Genomic DNA, 22998 nt, shown 5'->3' with positions numbered 1-22998 from the left:
GCTACATGCTATAACATGGATAAACTTTGAAAACATTATGTTAAGTGAAAGAAGCCAGACACAAAAGGACAACTATTATATGATTCCACTTATATGAGGTAGTTAGAATAGGCAAATTATAAACCCAGAAAATAGAATAGAGTTAACCAGAGGCTAAGGGGAGGGGAGAAATAAGGGGTTATTGTTTAGTGAGTACAGTTTCTGTTTGGGATAACAAGAAAGGTCTTAAAATGGATAATGGTAATGGTTGCTCAACATTGTGAATGTACTTAATACCAATAAATGATACACTTAAAAATGGTTAAAATGGTAAATTTTACATTATGGGACATTTTACCAAAATAAAAAATAAAATTATACTATAAAATAAAGTACAAATTTACCTCATACTAGGCATACTATGAAGTTTGCATAAAATTGCACTTATTTTAGGAGCTTATATGGTTATTATCATATTTGGGGACATGTAAAGAAAGCAACAGCTTAAGTAGTCCTCTTGAGTTCTTTCTCTCCATCTTTCCAACCTGGTGTTTTCTAGATTAATGGTTTTGTCATGCCTCTCTTTGAATACTAGCATCAGTAGGAATGCTAGCTAGTACTGGTTTCCTTAAGTATCAGCTAAAAAGTTTAATGTATTTTTATGCTGGTAATTGTTTTAGAACCTGGGAGGGATGTCATTGTTTTCTTAACTTGCCAAAAGCAAATATAGTACTGTAGACAGCATTACTAGAAAGAAATAGTAACTTTGAAGTAGACATATGTCCATCCTAAGCAAACTGAATATATTTCAAAGCAGACCACACCACTCAACTGCTGGCAATGTTCTTCCACATACTTGGCAGTATACTACTCGAAGTCTGAGAACTGTTTCTTTTTTGTAAAAATGATTTTGATTGGGAAACTCTGAATAAATCCTTTGGAATGTGTAACGTTTAGAGCTCCTTCTGGGATTCCTTTTCCATGAATCAAGGTTCTTTGATTCACTATCCTCCTTGGCACTTGCTTCCTAGTCATCTCAGCAGCCTTTGTGCCAGTGCTAATGAAGAGCTCCCAGTTTAGGTCCTAAAGCAGGGAGAACAATAAAAGGAGAACCTCATTTCAAGTACCAGAAATGTCTGGGCTATAAAGGACACACATATTGTCAAAGTAAGCCCAGAGTGGGGTGACATCACCAAGGTCATTCCTGGCTCCACGTCCCCCACAGGAGGAACACCTAACAATTATTTGGAAACAGGACACTATTTGAGAGAATCCTAGAACATGGAGGTGAGGCTGAAGCACCCCCGTGCACCACAGAGACCAAGACAGACTGCATTAGAAGGGTGAGAAAAGGAGCTACACGTTGACCACACTGCCCCTCCCCCAAGCCAGTGGGGCACCATGGGTGAGGTCTCCCCTGAACCTCTGGTTCCTCCAGTAGGAGAAGAGAACTGGGGGACAGCAAGCACCACCACTAGCATTGGGGTTGCTTTGTGGGAGCCACTGCTCTAACCTGCTCCACTGGGATTGCAGGGGAATCTGCAGGGTTTGACCACTAAAAGTTGGACTGTGATGAAGGGGGAAGGGGCATGCAACAGCCAGCACATGGATTGCGACCGATGGAATTCATACCTGCAGTGCCCAAGTAGTGATCACAACTGGCACCTTTGCTTATCTACAGAGCCAGGTTGGTGGGACACTACAACCGGGGAACTCAGCAGGGTACAGATCCACCTGATACGCATCTGGCCCTTGAACCTGGTTTGCCCATACCCAGGGAAAGAGCAGAGTCACAGCCCACCCACTGTGGAGAGTGTCTTCTGGCCATCTGACCAAAAGCGCTGGCAATAAATCCTGGAAGCCATTTGGCCCAGTCGTGCTCCAGCCAAGAGGCAGGCAGCCAGAGCTCATCACTGGCTCTGGTACAAAGCAGAGCCAGTATCAGGTGTGGAGGGATCCTGTACCATGCACAGGCAGGGAGATTCATTCATATCCAAGGCTGAGAGGAGCTCCCAGCTCCTCCCAACTGGGGAGCCTGTTTGAGAAATTAAGAGTCGCCTGGAGTGGTCCCTCCTCATCCCACCCAGGCAAAGGAACTGGGACTAGCCCCATCCCATCTGCTGTGGAGAGTGTCTTCCTGGCCCATCTGACTAGAAGGATTGGTGACAACTCCTAGAAACTGTGCGGCCCAGCAGTGCTCAAGCCTAGAGAAGGGTAGACAGAGCTGATAGTCTGCAAAGCAAAGCCAGTGGCCTTGTTCAGCCACAGAACGTGGAGTGTGGATCAGCTTGAGTTAAGACAACAAAGAGTTTTACTGGCTTTAGAGTTGCTTCTCCTGCTGCACCCAGGCAGGAAATCTAATTCATAGCCCTACTCATCGCTGAATACAGCCTTCAGCACGTCCAACTGGGGAACCTAACCAGAGAACATGGGAAGCTGTACAGCCCATTAAACAGCCCTAGATACAGTGGCACTTGAACAGACAGCACAGCCTGTGGCCTCCCCCTTCTGCAGGGCAAAACCAGTGCCCTCACCTGACCAGGGAATTAAGTGCACACTCTGGCCTGATTTGGGTTCCCAAACAATGAACTATACAGGCTCTGGGTCCTGTCCAGAGCCAGGTCCTATACAAGCTCTGATTCTCTGCCAGAAAACTAATTCATAGCCCCATGTACTACTACTACTGAATATAATACCCAGTTAAGTCTGGAGGAAGAGCCCAATTATTCAGATATGCAGATACCAATGTAAGGAATCAAGGATCACAAAAATTAGGCAAATAGGACACCACCAAAGGAAAGTAATAAAACTCCAATAACTGACCTTAAAAAAATGAAGATCTGGGCTTCCCTGGTGGCGCAGTGGTTGAGAGTCCGCCTGCCGATGCAGGGGATGCGGGTTCGTGCCCCGGTCCAGGAGGATCCCACATGCCGCAGAGCAGGCTGGGCCCATGAGCCATGGCTGCTGAGCCTGCACGTCCGGAGCCTGTGCTCCACAACGGGAGAGGCCACAACAGTGAGAGGCCCACACACCACAAAAAAAAAAAAAGAATATCTATGAACTGTCAAAGAATTCAGAATAATCCTCCTAAGGAAGTTTAGTGAACTACAAGAAAACACAGACAGCTAAGTGAAATTAGGAAAACAATGCTTGAACAAGACAAGAAGTTTGACAAGGAAGTAGCAACATCAAAGAAACAGGAACACTAGATTTTAAAAATACAATAACTGAACTGAAGAATTCAATAGAAAGTTTCAAAGGTAGATTCGACCATGCAGAAGAAAGAATCAGGAAACTGGAGGACAGGACTTTAGAAATTACCCAGTGAAAGGAACAAAAAGGAAAAGAATAAAAAGAGTGAAGAAAGCCTATGGAAATTATGGGACACAATAAAGTAAACAATGTTCATGTATGGGAATCCCAGAAGAAGAAAAGAGAGAGAGAAAGGGAAAAAAAGTATATTTAAAGCAATAGTGGATGAAACCTTCCCAAACCTAGGATGAGAAATGGACATCCATATCCATGAAGTCCAAACAAGCCCAAATAGGTTGAACTCAAATAGGGCTACTCTGAGACACATTGCAATTAAATCATCAAAAGTCAAAAACAAAGAAAGAATTTTAAGACCAGCAAGAGAAAAGAGAGAAGTTACATACAAGGGAACCCTGGGATAATTGGATATTCACATGTAAAAGAATGAAATTGGACCAATATCTTATACCACTCACAAACTAACTTGAATTGGATTAAAGACTCAAATGTAAGACCTGAAACTATGCAACTGCCAGAAGAAAACATAGGAATAAAGCTCATTACATGGGTTTGGTAATGACTTTTTGGATATGACACTGAAAACACAAACGACAAAATAAAAAATAAACAAATGGAACTACATCAAACTAAAAAGCTTCTGCACAGCAAACAAAAGCAAAAACAAATCAACAAAGTGATTGAAAAGACAACCTATAGAATGCAAAAAACATATTTGTAAACCATATATCTGATAAGGGTTACTATCCAAAATAAATTAAAAATTCATACAAATCAATAGCAAAAAAGAAAATTACCCAATTAAAAAAATGAGCAAAGGACCCGAATAGACATTCCTCCAAAGAAGACACACGAAAAGCCAACAGGTACATGAAAAGATGCTCAATACCACTAGTCATTAGGGAAATGCACATTAAAACCACATTGAGATATTACCTCACACCTGTTAGAACAGTCATCCTCAAAAGTGTCAAGAGATAACAAATGCTCGTGAGGCTGTGGAGAAAAGGGAAGCCTTGTGCTGTTGGTGGGATTGTAGATTGGTAAAGCCAGTATGGAAAACAGTATGGAGGATCCTCAAAAATTAAGACTAGAACTACATATATCTAGCAACTCCACTTCTGGGAATATATCCAAAGAAAATGAAAACACTAACTCAAAAAGATATCTGCACCCCCATGTTCATAGCAGCATTATTTATAATAGCCAAGACATGGAAACAATCTAAGTGCCCATTGATGGACAAATGGGTAAAGAGGTTGTTTTATATATTTATAGATATATACGTATTATATGTATATACACACACACACACTGAAATATTATTCATCTGTAAGAAAACAAAGAAATGCTACCATTTGAGACAACAGAAATGGACCTTGAAGGCTTTATGCTAAGTTAAATAAGTCAGAGAAAGAAAGGCAAACACTATATGATCTCACTTATATGTGGAACCTAAAGAAAAAGAAAACAATCAGAAAAAGAGATCAGACCTGTGGTTACAGGAGACAGAGGGTCAGGGGAGGGGAAATTGGAGGAAGACGGTCAAAGGTACAAGCTTCCAATTGTAAGATAAATACATACTATGGACATAATGTACAACATGATGACTATAGCTAACACTGATGTGTGATATATAGAAACATCGTTAAGAATAAATTCTAAGCATTCTCTTCACAGGAAAGTATTATTTGATCTCATTTATATAAATTTGTGTGTTTGTGTGAGAGAGAAGGACAGAATACAAAAATGCAAAAAGAAAAGTTGTAAAGTACGAAGCTGCTTAGGTTTATATCTCAACTATAACAGATAACAATGTGTTTAATTTTAATAGGTACAAAAATAAATATTAAGCATAGAACAAGCAAAACGAAAAACTGAGCCCAGCGTAGATGTCCTTAAAGCATTTGCAAAGGAGGGCTTTATTAGGTCCGCGAACACCTGCAATTACAGGCAAAATTCTATGTGTGTGTGTTGTGTATGTACTTGGGGAGTGGACGCATAGCCTTTATTGAATTATTAAAGGGGATGTTAAGACCCAAAAGTTTAAAAAGCACTGGAAAGCCTGACCACAAAACCATTTTAAACTACTCTGATTATGTTTTTATAGTTTTCCTTCACTCGTTAACACTTCAAAGAACAGCATGTGAATGTGGAAAGAATCTCTGCCATTTAGGTAAGATCTCTGAGTCTCAGTGTAAAATTAGCATATAGTAGAAGGATGAAATTATACACCATAGATGAAAGTACCTAGCAGAGCGCTTTAAGACTAGTACTTATTTACGCAAGACATCTTCCCCTGCTTACTTGTTTTCCGTAGAATGAAAGCATACTGAAAGCTGGTACAATGTCTTCTTTAAAGTTTTCTTTTGTAATGCTTACTATGCTTTTTGATACGGATGAGCCAATATCCACTTAAGGGCATGTAAGCTCACAATAACTTTTGTTGAATATAACTGTTTGAATTTACTTTCACTATATTATTATATAGGGATTTTAAACTAAAATGTACCTGCACACACTATTTAGAGCCTAACTTGGATATTAGAGTAGGTGGATATACACCCCTGGAAAATAATAGCTAATTTCTTCACTAAAATCAAATTGCTGAACGTCTACTTTGCATATACATAGCTGGGCACTGTATTATGAGTTTCAGGTGATAAAAAGTTGTTAGTCAAAGACTCTGCTCCCTAGGGTTATTTTACAACAGCAAATCATGTTCAAACTAAAGGATAGACCAAAATAGAAAGTGCCACAGGCATTTAGACAAGGGAGAAACACATCTGAAATGAGAAGGAAGGTGGGTATGGGGAAGGGTTCATGGAAGAGGCAGTGTATGCTGTGAGCAAGGTTTCAACGTGTAGCAGGGTGAGTGAAAGGAACAAATGAAGACATATAGTCGTGATATCATGAGGCACAAACTAGAAATAAACAGCACTTGTTCTAGGCTGGTCATGAGGTAATTTAAGGGGATTAGTGAGAAACTAGATAAAGAGATATCTCTTTATGTATTACTTATTAATAATACTTTTGAACACAAGTATTTAATTTTTAAAAAAAGAACAGTATAGGGATAGGAGACTAGGAGGTACAAACTATTATTATAAAATGAGCTATAAGGATATACTGCATAGCACAGAAAATATAGCCAATATTTTATAACTATAAATGGAGTATAACCTTTAAGAATTGTGAGTCACTATATTTTACACCTGTAACTTATATAATATTACACATCAACTATACTTCAATTAAAAATGCTATTTTAGTGAATAAAACACTAAGCAGTAAAATTTTTAAAAAAGAACTTAGAAGAGAACTTAAAAATAAAGGCATAAAGAGCAGGTTGAAACAGCGCAGAAATCTGGCAATTAAGAGGCCATTGATAACTTTCAAAATAGCACTTTTTCTACCCATTCTCAGTGGAGGCAAAGCCTTATGAATCCTACTATTTCTTTTTCTGTTTTTCAAAATCTCAGGATAAGTCTATTTCAATTGTAGCTAATGGCAGTAATGCAGCACCAGAAAATGCCTTTTGTAAAGAGAGGGCAACTTTGTGAATCCTAAGTGGGTACTCAAGTCTTAAATTACTGATAACACTGACCACCCACCAGACTACATTTTTTTTTTACGTGATTGGAAAGCAGATTGATTTCAATTCTATCTTGTCATATCTACAAAAAAGTTCCTACAGTTCATTTAGCAACTAATAGAATACATCCTTCTATTTGGTATTACTCCTCCTTAACACGGGGCAATTAAATTTTCCTTTCTCTGGGAAACATTTTTAACAAAGGAAATAGAGTCATAAATTAGTTTCGGTTAGGAAATCATACAACTATTTCTACCTAGGGCTTTGAATTAGAAACTTTCCTCAGAAATTGTTTAAATATAACGAAGTCCAAATTCAGAAATACCTTAAATTTAATTATCTTAGTTGCACTAAAATAACAAATTCTATTTTCTATCTTGTTTTCTTTCTTCCCCAGAAGGCTTCTCCAACCCTAATCCATCACTTAATGCATTCATCTCACCTATACAATCACTGGCAGGTATGATGCCGGCTTTGGCGGCTCCAGTCCCCTAATCCTGACCCATTTCTTGCCAAAGAACTCAGTTTCTTCAGAAACCAAGTAACAGACATTTCAGTTTCTAACCATCATTAGCATATTTTCATGTACTAATACTCAACATAAAAACACCTTTCAAAATTACAGAAATTTTTACTGTACTTAAGATCAATTGCACTAACCTGTATTTCATAAACCTTGGGCTACTTTCTAAAAAATGAATTATTATTTTAATATGTTTTTCACTTATTATTCAGAATAATTATTCATATAATTAAATATTTTACAATTAGGTAAGAAAGGTGGAAAATAGTTTTGCTATTCTTGTTCTTTGTTCTCTCTTCTAGTTGGTGTGCCTGAGACAAAATTTAGAATATTGAAAATTTAATATTTCAAACCCAAACCACATTTAAAGATAATAATAACAACCAGCCAAAACAATATCGGTCCAGAGGTTTGCATGGTCCGGGGAACAGTTCTCTGAGGGGGCCATTTGGAGTGGGATTTGCCCACCCCCCTCCACTCCTTCTGCCTCATATACTGAAGATAGAGACAAAGAAACCAACTCAACTCTTTCCAAAGTGTATCTATAAATAGAGAATTTGTAATCAGAAAAACAATAATGATATATAATAGAAGTAACATGATTTTTCAGAACCAGTATCTTGTTCTAAAGCAATATTTAAAAAAAGAAGGTAAGAAGGATAGCTATAAACCCTGGACCTCTTTTTCATTGGTCTCCTATTTTAATTTGTTAAAATAAAACCCATGGCCTTTTGAGTCAAACTGTCTCTTTAATTTCAGATTTAAAGATAACAAATCTCTTTTTAAATGGAATATTGGCACACAGACACCACACAGTCTGGCTTATTGCAACTGTTCTCTGTTGGTGAAGTGGCACATTTGTAATCCCCACCATAGCAATCTTCACCATTTCACAGAATATCATTCAATTGTACATCCCTAGGTGAGCAACAAGAATGGGCACTTGAGCTCAGCAGCAAAGCGTTTGTGGGGAAATCCTAGGTCAGAACCCCCAAAAGGGGAGACTAACTTGAGGATGCCCAAATAACCTGAGGTTTACTTTGCCCACCTCCCCTGGCTTTCTGACTGCCTGTGGGAAAAGCCTCTCTGGAATCTCTTTTGAGGTTATTGGGGGAATCCTAGGACAAACACACTGCTTGCTTTTGCAGGAGGACTTGCCCCATACCCTACCCAGCTAGGTGTCTCACAACCTAGCTGGACTAAAAAAGCTTCAAGAAAAACGGGACAGACTGACATTTGCATTTCTACTTCCACCTATTCTTATGCACGTGGAGCAAAATATGTAGGTATAGCCCTCTTTCTCACACCCCAACAGATTCTGCTGTCCTCGAAACCCATCTGGTAGCTGCAGTGACTACAATGAAGGGAGTTATCGGAAACCATGTGGGTACTGGGTTTAAAGGATTTTTCATGCCATGTATTTTGGGGAAGGACACAGATAATAGTCCAAACATGGTATAAGGCAATGTCCTTTCTGGGTCCTTGAAAAATCAGTCACGGAACAGAGGTGGTGGACAGGAGCTGACAAGAGCTGGCTTGTTAATGAGCACAGCATCCCCGGGGTGGGGGGTGGGGGAATCAATGAAATGACTGACAAGAGAAGATGGTAAATGAAGGGAGAAGTGGGGACAAGTGCTGCTCAACCCAAGCTGAACTCCAGGAGGTAAGTTTCTCCTCTAATTTGAGATTCTTTCTAAAGGTTCAGTACTGAAGTGGGTGTTTGACGTTGAAATGTGCAGACCCATTCTAATAACTGGAAAGGGAGAAGACTGAGGAAGGCAAAAGGAGAGGGAAGATTTCCGATTACTTCTCTAGGCTGCTGACAAGAACCTGCTGCTCGCAAACCAGAAATTAACCAAGCGAAGGTTGAAGGTAGCAACGTAAAAGTGAAACTCAAATTATTTTCCATTCTGAATCCTCTTCAATATCGAAGCGAGTGTGGCACAGCAATGGTTGATTATCTTAAGATTACAGAGGCTGACCGCCTTCTTTGTTTGCCCAGTAACACCGCTCCTCCAATCATCTCAAGCACTTGGCTGATTAATATTTCAATTCCAGTTGCTGCTCCTTTTCCCATTGCAGAAGGTGGCAGGGATATTCCCCTTCTTCCCTCTGTATTACAAACCCCATTACTAACCAAGCAGAAAGCACCGCGCAGTGTGGCCGAGGCTAATAATAGCCGGGCTGCTTACCTTCTCCGGAGGGATCGAATCAGCGCATGTCCCCGCGCCGGCTGCCCCGGGGCCGCAGTGCCGCCGCGCCGGGTCTGTGCTTGGTCAGTTCGGCCGGCCCCCACCCCACTTGCCAGCTGCAGCAGCTGCTCCCGCCGCTCCCGCCGCCGAGCTCCGGCCACAGGAAGTCATCCCCCGCGCCGGGCCGGATCGCCACATTCCGCGCCAGCCGCGGGGGGAGAGGGGCCTCTCCCTGCTGCGGGGACCGGCTCCTGGAAACTGCACTCAAAGATCGCTACCCTTCCCGGTTGTAGGGTTATTTTCTAGGAATGCTTTTACAGAAGAAGCGTCGCCGGCTGGTGGACCGAGAGAGAAGAGCCAGAGTGACTTTCTCTGCAGAGCGCCTTACCTCTGAGCGCTCCCCTGTCACTCCCGCGGCATGGACAGCTCCATTCCGCTGTGTGGGTTTTCCACCCTCTTCATCTTCCTTATCTGTATTGTTCATTTCGCTGAATTTGAGAGTGGGATTAGCTTTGAAGATATCATTCAGACACTCCGAAAATATTTTAAATTGGCGACTAGTTTTTCTAAGCCCCTGTAGCAAGCTCCACTTTCCCTCAACACACACACACACACACACACACACACACACACACAGAGTTACTCGCACGTACACACCCAGCCAAACCACTCACAATTAGGAAAGCTGGGACCTCTCGCCCTCTTGCCTACGTAATGGAACAGGAAACTCCCAAAGGAGTGGGGAAGTAGGACCGGCTAGCGAAAGCACTCGAGGAAAGAGAGAGGGGTCGCCCCAAGATTTTGTTGCTGTTCAGTAGTGTCCTTAGTGGACAGATGTTCCCCCTCTAACCCCCTGGCCCCGCCCCAAGTGGAATGGCTGGTCTGGTGACCGCTGTAACATTTGGAAACAAAGAAGCTGAAGCCACATTAACAGGTGGCTGCATCTCTTTCTTTCCCGAAGGATTTATCAGAATTGGCTTTAGGAATAATATTAGCATATACGTATATAATAAACCCTTTCCTTCTCTCTTTAAATTGGCACCAGCTATTAACAGGTTTCTCTCTCTCTCTCATTTTCCTCCCTCCCTCCTTCCCTCCCTCCCTCTCCTAAGCTGACCAGATCATCAGTTTCCGGACTTAAGGGGGAAAAAAGGCCAAGGATGTGCTCTCTTTACAGCTGAACCAGGGCTTATTTTCCCGGTGTTCAGCCATTCCCAAGTAGAGAGGCTTTTTGACACTAGGGTTCTCTGTGAGTGAACTTCTCACATTCAGCTTGCTTTTGGAATTGCCCATCACTAGGTCCAGGCCAGTTTTATCCTTGGATTTGTCCAGCAACCTAAACAGTGTAATTGCACAAGGCCAAGGCAGTACTTTTAATCTAGGAAGAGTTCCCAACTCTCTGTTTAGCAGTTCCAAAATTAGGAGGTAGTGTAGCAAACAGTTTCAACAAGGCTCAGTAAGAATTCTTGACCCTAGAATGCGGGCTTTTTAAAAGCTGGAACAACCTAATTCATCTCTCTGAGTTTCACTTTCATAAAATTAGACCTCACCAAAGAGCAGGGGATTCTTAATATGTATCAAAGTGTATGTGGAATCTGGATGGGAATATTACATCTTTAATTTCACTAACCTCTAGCTGCAATTTAGTATTTAGCATGTCCTTTAAATCTAAATGCAGACAACAAACCACAATAATATTAGGAGTACCTGTGACTATATCCCCAGCAGATACCACAGACAATTTCCTAAGGCAGTTTTTATAGTTATCTCAAAGTATCACTAGTCTGATGTTACAATCAAATCACCATTACCTTTTTTGTTTTATCTAATAGACTATATCTATTTTAGAATGGTTTTAGATATACAGAAAAATTAAGGGGATAATACAGAGTTCTTATATATCTCATTCCCAATTTCCTCGATTATTGACACCGTACACTAGTGTGGTACCTTTTTTACAATTAACGAGCCAATATTAATACAATAATATTAACCAGAGTCTGTACTTTATTCAGATTTCCTTGCCTTTTGCCTAGTGTCCTTAATTCCATTTCAGGCTTCCATCCAGGACACCACATTACATTTAGTTATCAAGCCCCCTTAGGCTCCTCTGGGCTGTGGTAGTTTCTCAGGCTTTTCTTGTTTTTGATAACCTTGACAGTTTCTTTTTTAAATGTATTTATTTAATTTATTTATTTTTGGCTGTGTTGGGTGTTCATTGCTGCGCGTGGGCTTTCTCTAGTTGCGGAAAACGGGGGCTACTCTTGGTTGCAGTGCGCAGGCCTCTCATTTCAGTGGCCTCTCTCGTTGTGGAGCACGGGCTGTAGGCGCGTGGGCCTCCGTAGTTGCAGCACATGGGCTCAGTAGTTGTGGTTCACGGTCTCTAGAGCGCAGGCTCAGTACTTGTGGCGCACGGGTTTAGTTGCTCCCTGGCATGTGGGATCTGCCCAGGCCAGGGCTCGAACCCGTGTCCCCTGCATTGGCAGGCGGACTCTCAACCACTGCGCCACCAGGGAAGCCCCAACCTTGACAGTTTTGAGGAGCAGTGATCAAGTGTTTTGTAGCATACCTCACTAATGTAAACTGTCCAATGCTTTTCTCATGGTAAAACTGGGATTATGGTTTATTGGGAGGACAACCAGATAAAGTGCCTTTTTTATAACATCTTATCAAGGGTACATGCTATCAACGTGATTTGCCTGTTGATGTTGACCTTGATAACCTGGCTGAGGCCGTGTCTCAGATTTCTCCACTGTAAAGTTACTCCTCCACCCCTTCCACACTACACTTGTTGGAAGGAAGTCACTATGTGAAGCACTAACCCAAAGAGTGGAGAGTTATGATCCACCTCCTTGAGGACAGAGTATGTACATAAAGTATTTGGAATTCTTCCACACAGATTTGTCTATTTTCCCCTAAACATTAATTTATTCAATTATTGATATTTATTTATATCAGTATAGACTCATGGATATCTATTTTATCCTTTGGGTTATAATCCAATAATACTTTATTTTGTTGTTTGAATTGTTCCAGCTTTGGCCATTGGGAGCGTTTCCTTTTGGCGCCTGTGCTCCTTTGACATACTCCCTTTGGGGTGTGTGAGTTTGTGTGTGTCTGTGTATCTGTGTTTAGCATGCATGTTTGTGTGTGTGTTTAACACTTCCTGACTTTCTGGTACCACAAGATGCTCCAGGCTCATTTTGTGTATTTCCTGCCCCAGTCCTAGAATCAGTCATTTCTCTGAGGAGCCCTGATTCCTTTTATTGGAGAGTAGTAATAGAAACCAAGATCTGGGCTCTAGATGTGCTGTTGCTAATGGGCTATTATTTGATTAGGCTCTCTTGACTGAGAGAACAAAGAAATATATATGTATACTAACCCATGTATATACACATATCAGTAAATATTTCTATATATAACTATCTATATCTATATTGAGCTGAGTGTATACTGATGTCTGCAACTACAATGCATTAACGCTGAGATTAGTTTAGCCTTCTCCTCTTGTTTATCTGTAAATTCATACTTCAATATTGAGAAATGTGGCTACCACCATCCACCATCTATTTATTTAATTGTTCAATTTCAGTACACATGTATCAGAGTTGTGAACCCATCTCCCCAACATCACTATTTTTAAGTATAGTAGTTAATAGAGTCTCTGTTGTATCTCGTTATTTAATGAGTTTAAATACCCATTCGTTTCTATATCACAAATTTGGTTTTTAAAATAGTCTAATGACTGCACTTAAAACATAGTAACTAGTTTCTTTTGAGATTCTGTGTATTATATTTTATGAATTTAAAAGTGTTGTTTTAAGACTCTTTAAATGGGCTACTCCATATTGTCAAAGGGATCCACAGTAAAAAGAAGGTTAGGACCCCAACCTCACAAAGATTATTGTCAGTTTATAATGAGATGATGTGAAATTGTCTGGTGCAAATGTTGGGAGCTCATGCTTGATAAGTGTTAGCTTTGTCCACTTGGGCAGGCTTCTTTCTCCTTTAAAGTTCTAAATACCTTGGAAGAGAGAACATGCTAAACCTTATGGTTAATAATTTATAATGTAGTGGAAGGATTTGCTAGGTATCAGGGTTGGAGGTAAAGGTCCATATAAGGTTGACGGAGGATGAGTGATTCCACTGCAGAAGTTTGTACTTGATATAAATTAATATAAGTGCAAGCAATGTATTTTAAGTTCATTCTAGAGGAGTAGTTCAGAATAGCTTCACAGAGGAGAAGACCTGAGCTATCTTGGGAGATGTTTAAACAGATGAGGAGTGGAGCCGGAGTTGGGAAGGCAAAGGCAGTGTAGCCTTAGAATGCAAATGTTCACAGACATGATCTTGTGGCTTATTCACCATCCTTACCAACCTAATAAGGACACCTGCTGGTAGCTGCATCATCATCATCATCACCATCAACATCATCACCATCATGTTAATAAAGAATGGATATATTTGCCAGGTAGTCAAACAAGCTCTTTGCACGTAGCACCTAGATGTTTTCTACGATCCACCTTATGAGTTCAATCATTGTAATTATTCTCATTTTTCACATACAAAAATGAAGACTTAGAGAGATTAAGTAATTTGTTCAAATCTTGGTGTGTGCCCTCTCAACTCCATGCTCTTTACCTCTGTGCTTAACAGGCTAGGATGATTTGCCCATATTAAGGGCTCAAATATTGGTTGACAAGTATAATAATCTCATAAAAGGAAAAGTGAAGTAATCTACTTTGATGTTTATGATGCAGTTTGGTGAATGCACTTAAGTGCCAATAGATGAATAATAAAAGTTAGAAACACACAAACATAGAGAAGAAAAATTCATATGTGTATGTCTGCTGGGAACAAAAAATCCTCCTGAATGTCTAACTTCTTAGTAAATATCAGGATATCACATACACATCATTAGGCAGCATCAATGGAGGATCCTCTGTACCCTGCAAGAGGGCACTGTTATAGATGCACAGAAAGAAAGTTCATATTTCCTGTACATTTTAAATAAGGACATACTATGATCACTCTTTAAGAATGAAGTAATTTGACTTTTCAAATTTTCCTTATCAATTGGTGTATATGAATCATGTTAGGTGAAGAATTATTGGTTGATTGGACACTTTATGTCTTAATTCTTTACAGAAAACAGTAAACAAATCCTTTTAGGCTTAAAATATCACATTCAGAAAATGAGTTATTATACTGAAGAAAGTGATGAATTCAGTAAAGTGTCTGGAATCTAAAATAAGAAGTAATTGAAGGAACTGGGAATAGATGACATGAAGCAAGACCAGGAGAGAAGTAGGTGGTCGCTCTAAACGATTTTAGGAGTTGTCCTATGAAAAAGGGTTTAGACTGTCCCACACTGAAGATTTTAGACCAAGTAGACAGGTTTAGGTTGATAAAAGGATGAATATTTTGACAAGTAGGACCTTTCAACTATAAAATGGACCGACTGCATTTTAAACTCAAGAACTCCCTGTTACTGAAGTGCTTTAACAGAGGTTGAAGTTAAGCAGTTGGAAAAGTAAGAGCCTTTACAGTGAGAAAATTCTATGATTCTATGGTTTTCAACTCATAAATTTGTGTAGTTCATCCATTTTACTCATTGTATACACTTAAGTATATTGTTCCTTGAAATGACCATTCAAAGTTGTTTCCTGTGCCACACACTATGAATGTTAGGGTTGGTCCTGTGTAAATCTTACCCCCATTGAATTAGTATTAACCCTAAACAAGCAGCTTTCTTACATAAGGAAACAAAAAAAGAGGTTCAGAAATGTCCAAACTAAGTTTTTATGAAACTGTGTTATCAAATCTAATTTATCAAAAAACTTCAAACAGGGGCTTCCCTGGTGGCGCAGTGGTTGAGAGTCCACCTGCTGATGCAGGGGACATGGGTTCGTGCCCCAGTCCGGGAAGATCCCACATGCCGTGGAGCGGCTGGGCCCGTGAGCCACGGCCGCTGAGCCTGCGCCTCCGGAGCCTGTGCTCCACAACGGGAGAGGCCACAATGGTGAGAGGCCCGCGTACCACAAAAAAATAAAAATAAAAGGAAGATGCAGACCTGTATGCTTCAGGATTTTCTCACCAAAGCCCCACACAATTTCTTTACTATTCCAGCCAAGTATGGCCTAGCCCTACCCTCATCCCTGTTTTTCTTGGTTTAGTAATAAAGAAAGAGATGGGAATAAAGAAGAGATATCAGGTAGAAAGATATAAAATAGTGGGGAAAATAATATAAGTGAAGTCAAGTACCACCATCATTTACTAGAAGTGAACTTTCAGCACCAGCATTAATATTTTTCCTGTTATATCTGCAAATGATAATAACTAATATGTACATAACAATTTTCAATTTAAACAAATCTCATTTTTATAACTAACTACTTCGCAACAAGTAACATGCTAAGGCAACATCAATAGATGAAAAACGGTAGTCCCTGGCCCCAAGGAATGTTGCCCAGGAGAACACAGATATATGTAAACAACACAATCACAATACAGTGTAGCGAGTGCAACAATCAGGCATGCAGAAGTGCAAGGGTAGCAAAAAGGAGCATGTGATCACAACACTAAAAAGAAGACTGCACAAAAGACATAATATGTAAACTGAGGTTTGAAAAATGAAGTGGGTTTCCCAGGTGCCCCATAGGGAGAAAGGAATTCTTGGAGGAGGGAAAAGCATAAATGAAGACAGTGAATTGTTCATATAATCCAGAAGTGAAGTAGGCAATGGCAGGAGAAATGATTGGACACAGGCGTCATGAATACTTGCATGTCTGCATTTTAGCAAGTCCATTCTAAAGGAAACTTTGAGGATCAACTCGGGGGTGGGGGGCCGCGGAGGGGACAGAACTAGTCATTGCTGCCAGAAACACGGGAACCACTTTCTACCAACCCACCAAAATAACGACTTCAAAGGCAACATGTTATCACAGAAAAGCTTTTTTTGTTTGTTTGTTTGTTTTTAGTTCATTAGGTCTCACTTAAAATTCTGATTCCACAATGCACTTGCTTTGGGATCTTGAACAACACTCATAACCTCTGCAAGTTTCAGTGTAGTAAGTTTATGTGATTACCTTCATCTGTAATATCCCTGTGTTGCAATCTTAATGGAAACTCAAGTTCAGGTCAAAGACAAGTTTCTCTGTGACCTCTCCTCTGAATTGATTCAAAAGCCGTCTCGCCCGTCCTCATTTGGCTTCTCTTATGGAATCTCATAAAAACTTCTATGACCTCTTTCGGGTTTTTTTGTTGTTGTTGTTGTCTGTCTGTTTGTTTTTTAATTTAAGTACAGTTGATTTACAATGTTGTGTTACTTTCAGGTGTACAGCACAGTGATTCCTTTTTCACATTCTTTTCCCTTATAAGTTATTACAAAATATTGAGTAGAGTTCCCTGTGCCAATAAGGAGATCCTTGTTGTATCTATTCTATGCCTTATTTGAATGACCGTAGCACTCGTTGTCTGTATCATTTTTATGTCTCTGGTTGCTTTGTGACTGAAAATGAAAAATGTCTATTTGTTCATTTCCTTCCTTAAAAATGTGTTCATTTATGTATTTCATATTTATTGACTACATCTTAGACACCGTGTTAACTGCTGGTTCTAGATGTTAGTAAAATATAGACCTTCCTGCTCAAAAGGTCACAGTATTTGTGGGAAAACGAAAAAATGAACAACCTATATCTCAAAGAGCTTTGTACTTCCCAAAGAGAACACACCTAGTAGGTACAATAAATACATGTATCATACATAAATGTATAAATAGTTAATGGGATTAAAAACTAGAGATAACTGCTTTTCGATTCTGAGGAAATGATGATTATATTTCACCAGGAGCTCAATACCACTCTGAGAATGCGGGCTTAACCCCCGTCCTGACTCACTGCATTGCTTTTCTGTATAAAAATACACAAGTCTGTATATGCGCTCTAGAAAAAGGCTTATCTGGCATGAATTTCAGAGAGCAAGAGGAAAACTTCAAGAAGTTCAGAGAAGCATCCAGAAGCTCAGATGATTGGCACTAATACAACTTGCTTGACAGGAAAATTGAGCTGTAAATCTCACAAAATTAGATGATCTTTGAAGAATTTCAAAACCTCCTGCTATTAATTGGAAATCCTAGAAGAACCGCTTTTTTTAAAGCATACTGATAATATGCTTTACAGCTTAATATTCAGAAGGCTATGTTTTGGCTAAGTGAGCTTCAGGAAAGAAGGAAACTTGTGGTTCAGTTCCATCTACTCTGCAACCTCTGGTCAAGACATCTACTTCTGTGCTCAGCCATCTTATCATCTGTAAAATGGAGGCAACTCTAAGAAAACATAGTTACAGAGATGTGGCACAGTTTCATGTGTCATTGTCTTCATTTGTTTCAGAAAACCAGTAACATCTAAGCTACTACTGCAAAGAGTGCAATGTTACTTGGGGTCATCTAGTGCAGCTCTGTCAAAGTAAAGAAAAGGAAAGGGGCCTAGAATAACTATAATTTTCCCAAGAGGACACTTTTATTATATGGTAACTCTGGGACAAGAACCCTGATCTCTTTGATGCCATTCCATTGTTCTTTCGTTGGGTTCTGAACAACCCAGAGAAAGAAAGAGAAATGAAACTCCTATGTGCTGTGTCACTGGTACAGGACGTGGCAAGATTGGAATTGGAGCACTACATATTAACAGGTATTTGGGGAATTCTTCAAACTAATTAAGATATATACCAGGTCCATAAAAAACAGTATGTTTTCTGAAGATGATTCTGTGGCATGAACAGAACTGGTAACTGAAGGTGTCTGTGTGCTGCAGTTCCAAACAGCATGGATGAATGCTTGTTTTCTGGCACCTTGAAGACTCCACCCCAACATACACATTAAAATAAAATTAACATTTCAACTGGGTCATATTTAATTATGCATGCTCTTGTAAGTCAGCAAAATATTCCATATATCATTTAAGTTGTCACTCACTTTCTTTTTTTTTTTTTTTGCAGTACACGGGCCTCTCACTGTTGTGGCCTCTCCAGTTGCAGAGCAGAGGCTCTGGACGCGCAGGCTCAGCGGCCATGGCTCACGGGCCCAGCCACTCCGCGGCATGTGGGATCTTCCCGGTCCGGGGCACGAATCTGTGTCCCCTGCATCGGCAGGCAGACTCTCAACCACTGCGCCACCAGGGAAGCCCCATATCTGATTTTCGTATTAGGACTCTTCTAATTTTTTATATATATTGGAAAATAACTGATGTCTTTCTAAGGTGTATATCTTTGATTATGTTTTCTATTTTCATAAAGCTTCTTGTATTCTCTACTCAAAACAGGAGTAAATAATGGCTGCATATAACTAATCATAATCAGCCATTTTGTCCAGATTTTTAGATGTGTTGGTATAAAGCTACCATAGTATTGTTTTGTAATTAAAAAAAAATTCTCTCTGTTTTATAGCTAGTCCCATCTCTATCATATTTGCCAAATATGGCTTATTTTATTGGTGTTTGTAAAGAGCAAGCTTTTGGTTTTCTTTGTCACGTTTACTGCTTTTCTTCTCTATTTTTGACTTTTCTCTTGATTAATTTTGTCCTTCCACTCTTTGGCATTTACCTTGTTCTTTTTCTATGTCTACTGTCCATTTCCTGTAGCTTCAAGAGCCATTTTCCACAACTCAACGAGCTCTGCCGGCTGTGTCATGGCCACTTCATCATATGCCATTAAAACTTAATCTCATACACTGGGTGAAGACTCGGCAGTTTTATTTTGCTTTCAGAATTGTTCTATAGTCTTGGATCCTTCTTCTTCTCCTAAATTAGCACTATCATCAGGGAAAATTCTAGTGGGCCTAGAATTCTAGGCTTCCTTTCCTGCAGTTTCATAATCAAAGAAAAAAACATTTCCACCCTTTTTTTGATGTTGATCGAAAATTTAGCAACACTTCTTTGCACTGTATTCAAATCCCCAAATATAAGCAAGCCTTCATGCACACAGGCTCACTGAAATGTCATAACTTTAAACTATGTATGACCTTGAACAATGACCTTTCCAGATACTCCACACTCTTTCTAGGTGTTCAGACTTTTTCATTCCTACAACATCTTTTACATATGGTCGATTTGTGTCATAAGTTCTTCCTCACTCCCACTTCTGAGTATATATCCGAAGGAAATATCATCATAATTTGAAGAGATATCTGTACTCCCATGTTTATTGTAGCATTATGCACAAGAGCCAAGGTATGGAAACCACCTAAGTGTCCATAGTAGATTAATGGAGAAAGGAAATATGGTATATATATAGAATAGAATATTATTCAACCTTAAAAAAGAAGAAAATCCTATCATTTAAGTCAACATGGATAAAACTGGAGGCCACTATGCTAAGTGAAATAAGACAAAGACAAATAGTGCATGATGTCACTTATATGTGGACTCTAAAAAAATAATGAAATAAATCAACTCTTCCCTCCCTGGACATTTTCCTCAGCAGAATCTAGCAGCCTCTACTATGAGTCTTAGCTCTTTTCTTTTTATTGTTTGTACAAGATCACAACCCCAGGGAACCTATGTATTTACTGATGTATATCTACATTACAGTTTACCATTGTTCTTTTCCTTTGTAATTCATTCCTTCCACTTCTGGCCTCAGAACCTCATTTTTACTTTGGAGAAGTCCTTGTGATTCAGGTAGGCTGTGTGTCTCCTTCCTAGGCTGTGTGACTTGGGGCTGGCTAGACACAGTGTTTCACATATACTCTATATGTCTTAAGTACTTATTTCTCTGTTTTCCATCATTTTCCCTCCAAATTTTTGTGTAGTTATTTTTTAATTGACATTTGTATTCGTTTCTTTTGTTTGACTAAGGTACTGTTCAACCAATCTTCTGAGTGCTTAATTTCAACATTTTTAATTCTAGAAGTTTCTTTTGGTTGCATTTCACAGATAATTTTTGCTTAAATTGTACATGTTGCCCTTCTTTTAATACATTAATCATAATTTTAAATAATAGTTTCATTGAGATATAATTTACTTTCCATATTATTTAAAGTGTACAATTTAATGTGTTATGCATCTACCACCACAATCAATTTTAGAACTTTCATCCACCCACCAAAAGAAAAAGAATCTATTATAGGTCACTCACTCCCCCATTTCTCCAAACCCTAGGCAGCCACTAATATACTTTGTCTCTACAGATTTGTCTAGACTGGACATTGCATACAAATGGAATCATACAATTACTTAGCATGTTTTCAAGGTTCATCCATGTTGTAGCATGCATCAGTACTTGATGTCTTTTTATGGCTGAATAATATTCCATGGTGTGGATATTACTATGTTTCATTTATCCATTCACAGTAAATGGCCATTTGGTTATTTCCACTTTGGGGCTCTTATGAATAATGCTGCTGTGGTTGGATTTACGTGCAAGTTATGTATGCAGGTCTAGATTTGTTTTTTAAATTAACAGACTATTTCGGAGCAGTTTCTGGTTTACAGAAAAGTTAAGCAGAAAGGACAGAGTTCTCGTACCTCCTTAGCTCTCTACCCAGTTTCCCCTATTATTAACATCTTACATTAGCGTAAGATGTTTGTTATAGTTAATGAACCCATATTGATACATTATTACTAACTAATGTCCATGGTTTACATTAGACTTCACTCTTTGTTTTGTACATTATATGATTTTTGATAAATGTGCAATAACCTGTATCCACCATTACAGAACCATACACAGGAAGTCTCTTTGCCTTTAAAATTCTGCGCTTCACCCATTCTTTTCTCCCTCCCCGCAACCTCTGGCAACCATTGATCTTTTGACTGTCTCCACACTTTGGCCTTTTCCTAAATTTCATATAGCTGCAATCATATAATATGCATGTAGCCTTTGCAGATTGGCTTTTTTTTTCACTTAGCAATATGCATTTAAGCTTCTTCCATGTCTTTTCATGGCTTCATAGCATTTTCTCTTTATTGCTCAATGCTATTCCTTTGTACCGATATACCATAGTTTGTTTATCCATTCACCTATTGAAAAACATCTTGGTTGATGTCAAGTTTTGGCAATTATGAAAGAAACTGTTATAAACATCCATGTGCAGGTTTTTATGCGGACATAACTTTTCAGTTCCTATGGGTAAATACCAAAGAGCATGATTACTAGATCACTGTATGGTAAAAGTATGTTTAGTTTTGTAAGAAACTGCCAAGTACCCTGCTAGCAGCAAATGAGAATTTCAGTTGTTCTGCATCATCAACAACTTTGGTATTTCATTATTTGGATTTTAGCTATTTGAATAGGTGTGTAGTGGTATCTCGTTATTCTAATTTAAAATTCCCTGATGACATGGAATGTGTAGCATCTTTTCATATGCTTATTTGCCATGTGTCTATTTTCTTTGTTTAATCATAGTTGTTTTCTTTTGTTTTTTACCCAATGCCTACTCACTCTTGTCCTCCTGTGTCTATTTATATTGTCTTTTTTCTTTCTTTCTTTCTTTCTTTTTTGAGCTTTTGATCATTTAGTCTTTTTCCTGGTATGTCCAATTATTTTTTATATTAAAATTGGGCTTAACTTATTTTAGGAAACTATAAAGATACCTCCACATTCTGGATGTTGTTATTGTTCTCTTGAAAAGATTTCCTTTTGCCCATGGCAGACAGTTACTATAGGGACTGGAAACCTTAGTCCATTCTCAGTTTGAGCTCATTAAAAGCCTTTTTTTTCCGTCTGTGTGAAGGGTGCTCTATTTCTGTCTTGTCCTTCCTCTATGGGTGTTGCCCTTTGGGATTAACCGTGTGAAAGTTTGGATTCTCCCTATTCCCAACTACCCTTGTATTTGTTAGGCTTTAAATGTAATGGTTCCCACAGCCCTGTGAGACTAAGGATACGCGTAGCTTGTCATTCCATTAGTTGTTGCCTTTAGCTTGAGCTCTTGCCTTTTGGCTTCTGTGGTTACAGTCTTTTGAACTCCTTGGCTTTTCAGCTCCTAGGCTGTAACATTTGAATCAGCAAATGCCCCAAGGAGAAAAGCTGCACCAAATGTCAGGCTTGCATCTGTGTTTCCCTTCTCTCCAGAACTTGGCCCACATGTCTTGGTGTCTCTCTAACATTCGGATGCTGGTGAACAGATGTTTTCTTACTGTATCCAGGTTTTCTAAAATTTCTTTAGACCTCACCTGATCTTATGTTATTATTGAAGTATCATCTCAATTAGCCCTAGGAAGAAAGTTTACAATTTTATTATTTTTTTAATTTTCTATATTACCTCAGTTTCTGTAGAGACCTTTTACCTGATAGTTCAGTCTAGTTCCTGTGTTACCAGTAAGATGGAGATAGGTGGAGGCTAAGAATATTGGGGGGAAAATCACTGATGAATGATATGGCTCGTTCTTTTGTTTTTCCTCTCCTTATTTACTCTGGCAGCCTACATTTGCCCTTCTTGATTT

General features: G+C 39.2%; 1 long non-coding RNA gene across 1 annotated transcript; it reads right to left on the bottom strand.

The window, feature by feature from the left end:
* Positions 1-761: 761 nt before the first annotated feature.
* LOC309797838 lies at positions 762-9686 on the bottom strand. The gene is made up of 3 exons (XR_014292817.1): positions 9560-9686; positions 2803-2964; positions 762-1062 (listed from the first exon to the last, which is right to left on the bottom strand). It is a non-coding gene; the product is annotated as an uncharacterized lncRNA (long non-coding RNA).
* Positions 9687-22998: the final 13312 nt, after the last annotated feature.

This window comes from Mesoplodon mirus (assembly GCF_964341445.2).
Source record: "Mesoplodon mirus genome assembly, contig: HAP1_SCAFFOLD_1061, whole genome shotgun sequence".
NCBI lineage: Eukaryota > Metazoa > Chordata > Mammalia > Artiodactyla > Ziphiidae > Mesoplodon > Mesoplodon mirus.
This window is presented reverse-complemented; position numbering and strand designations above follow the sequence as displayed.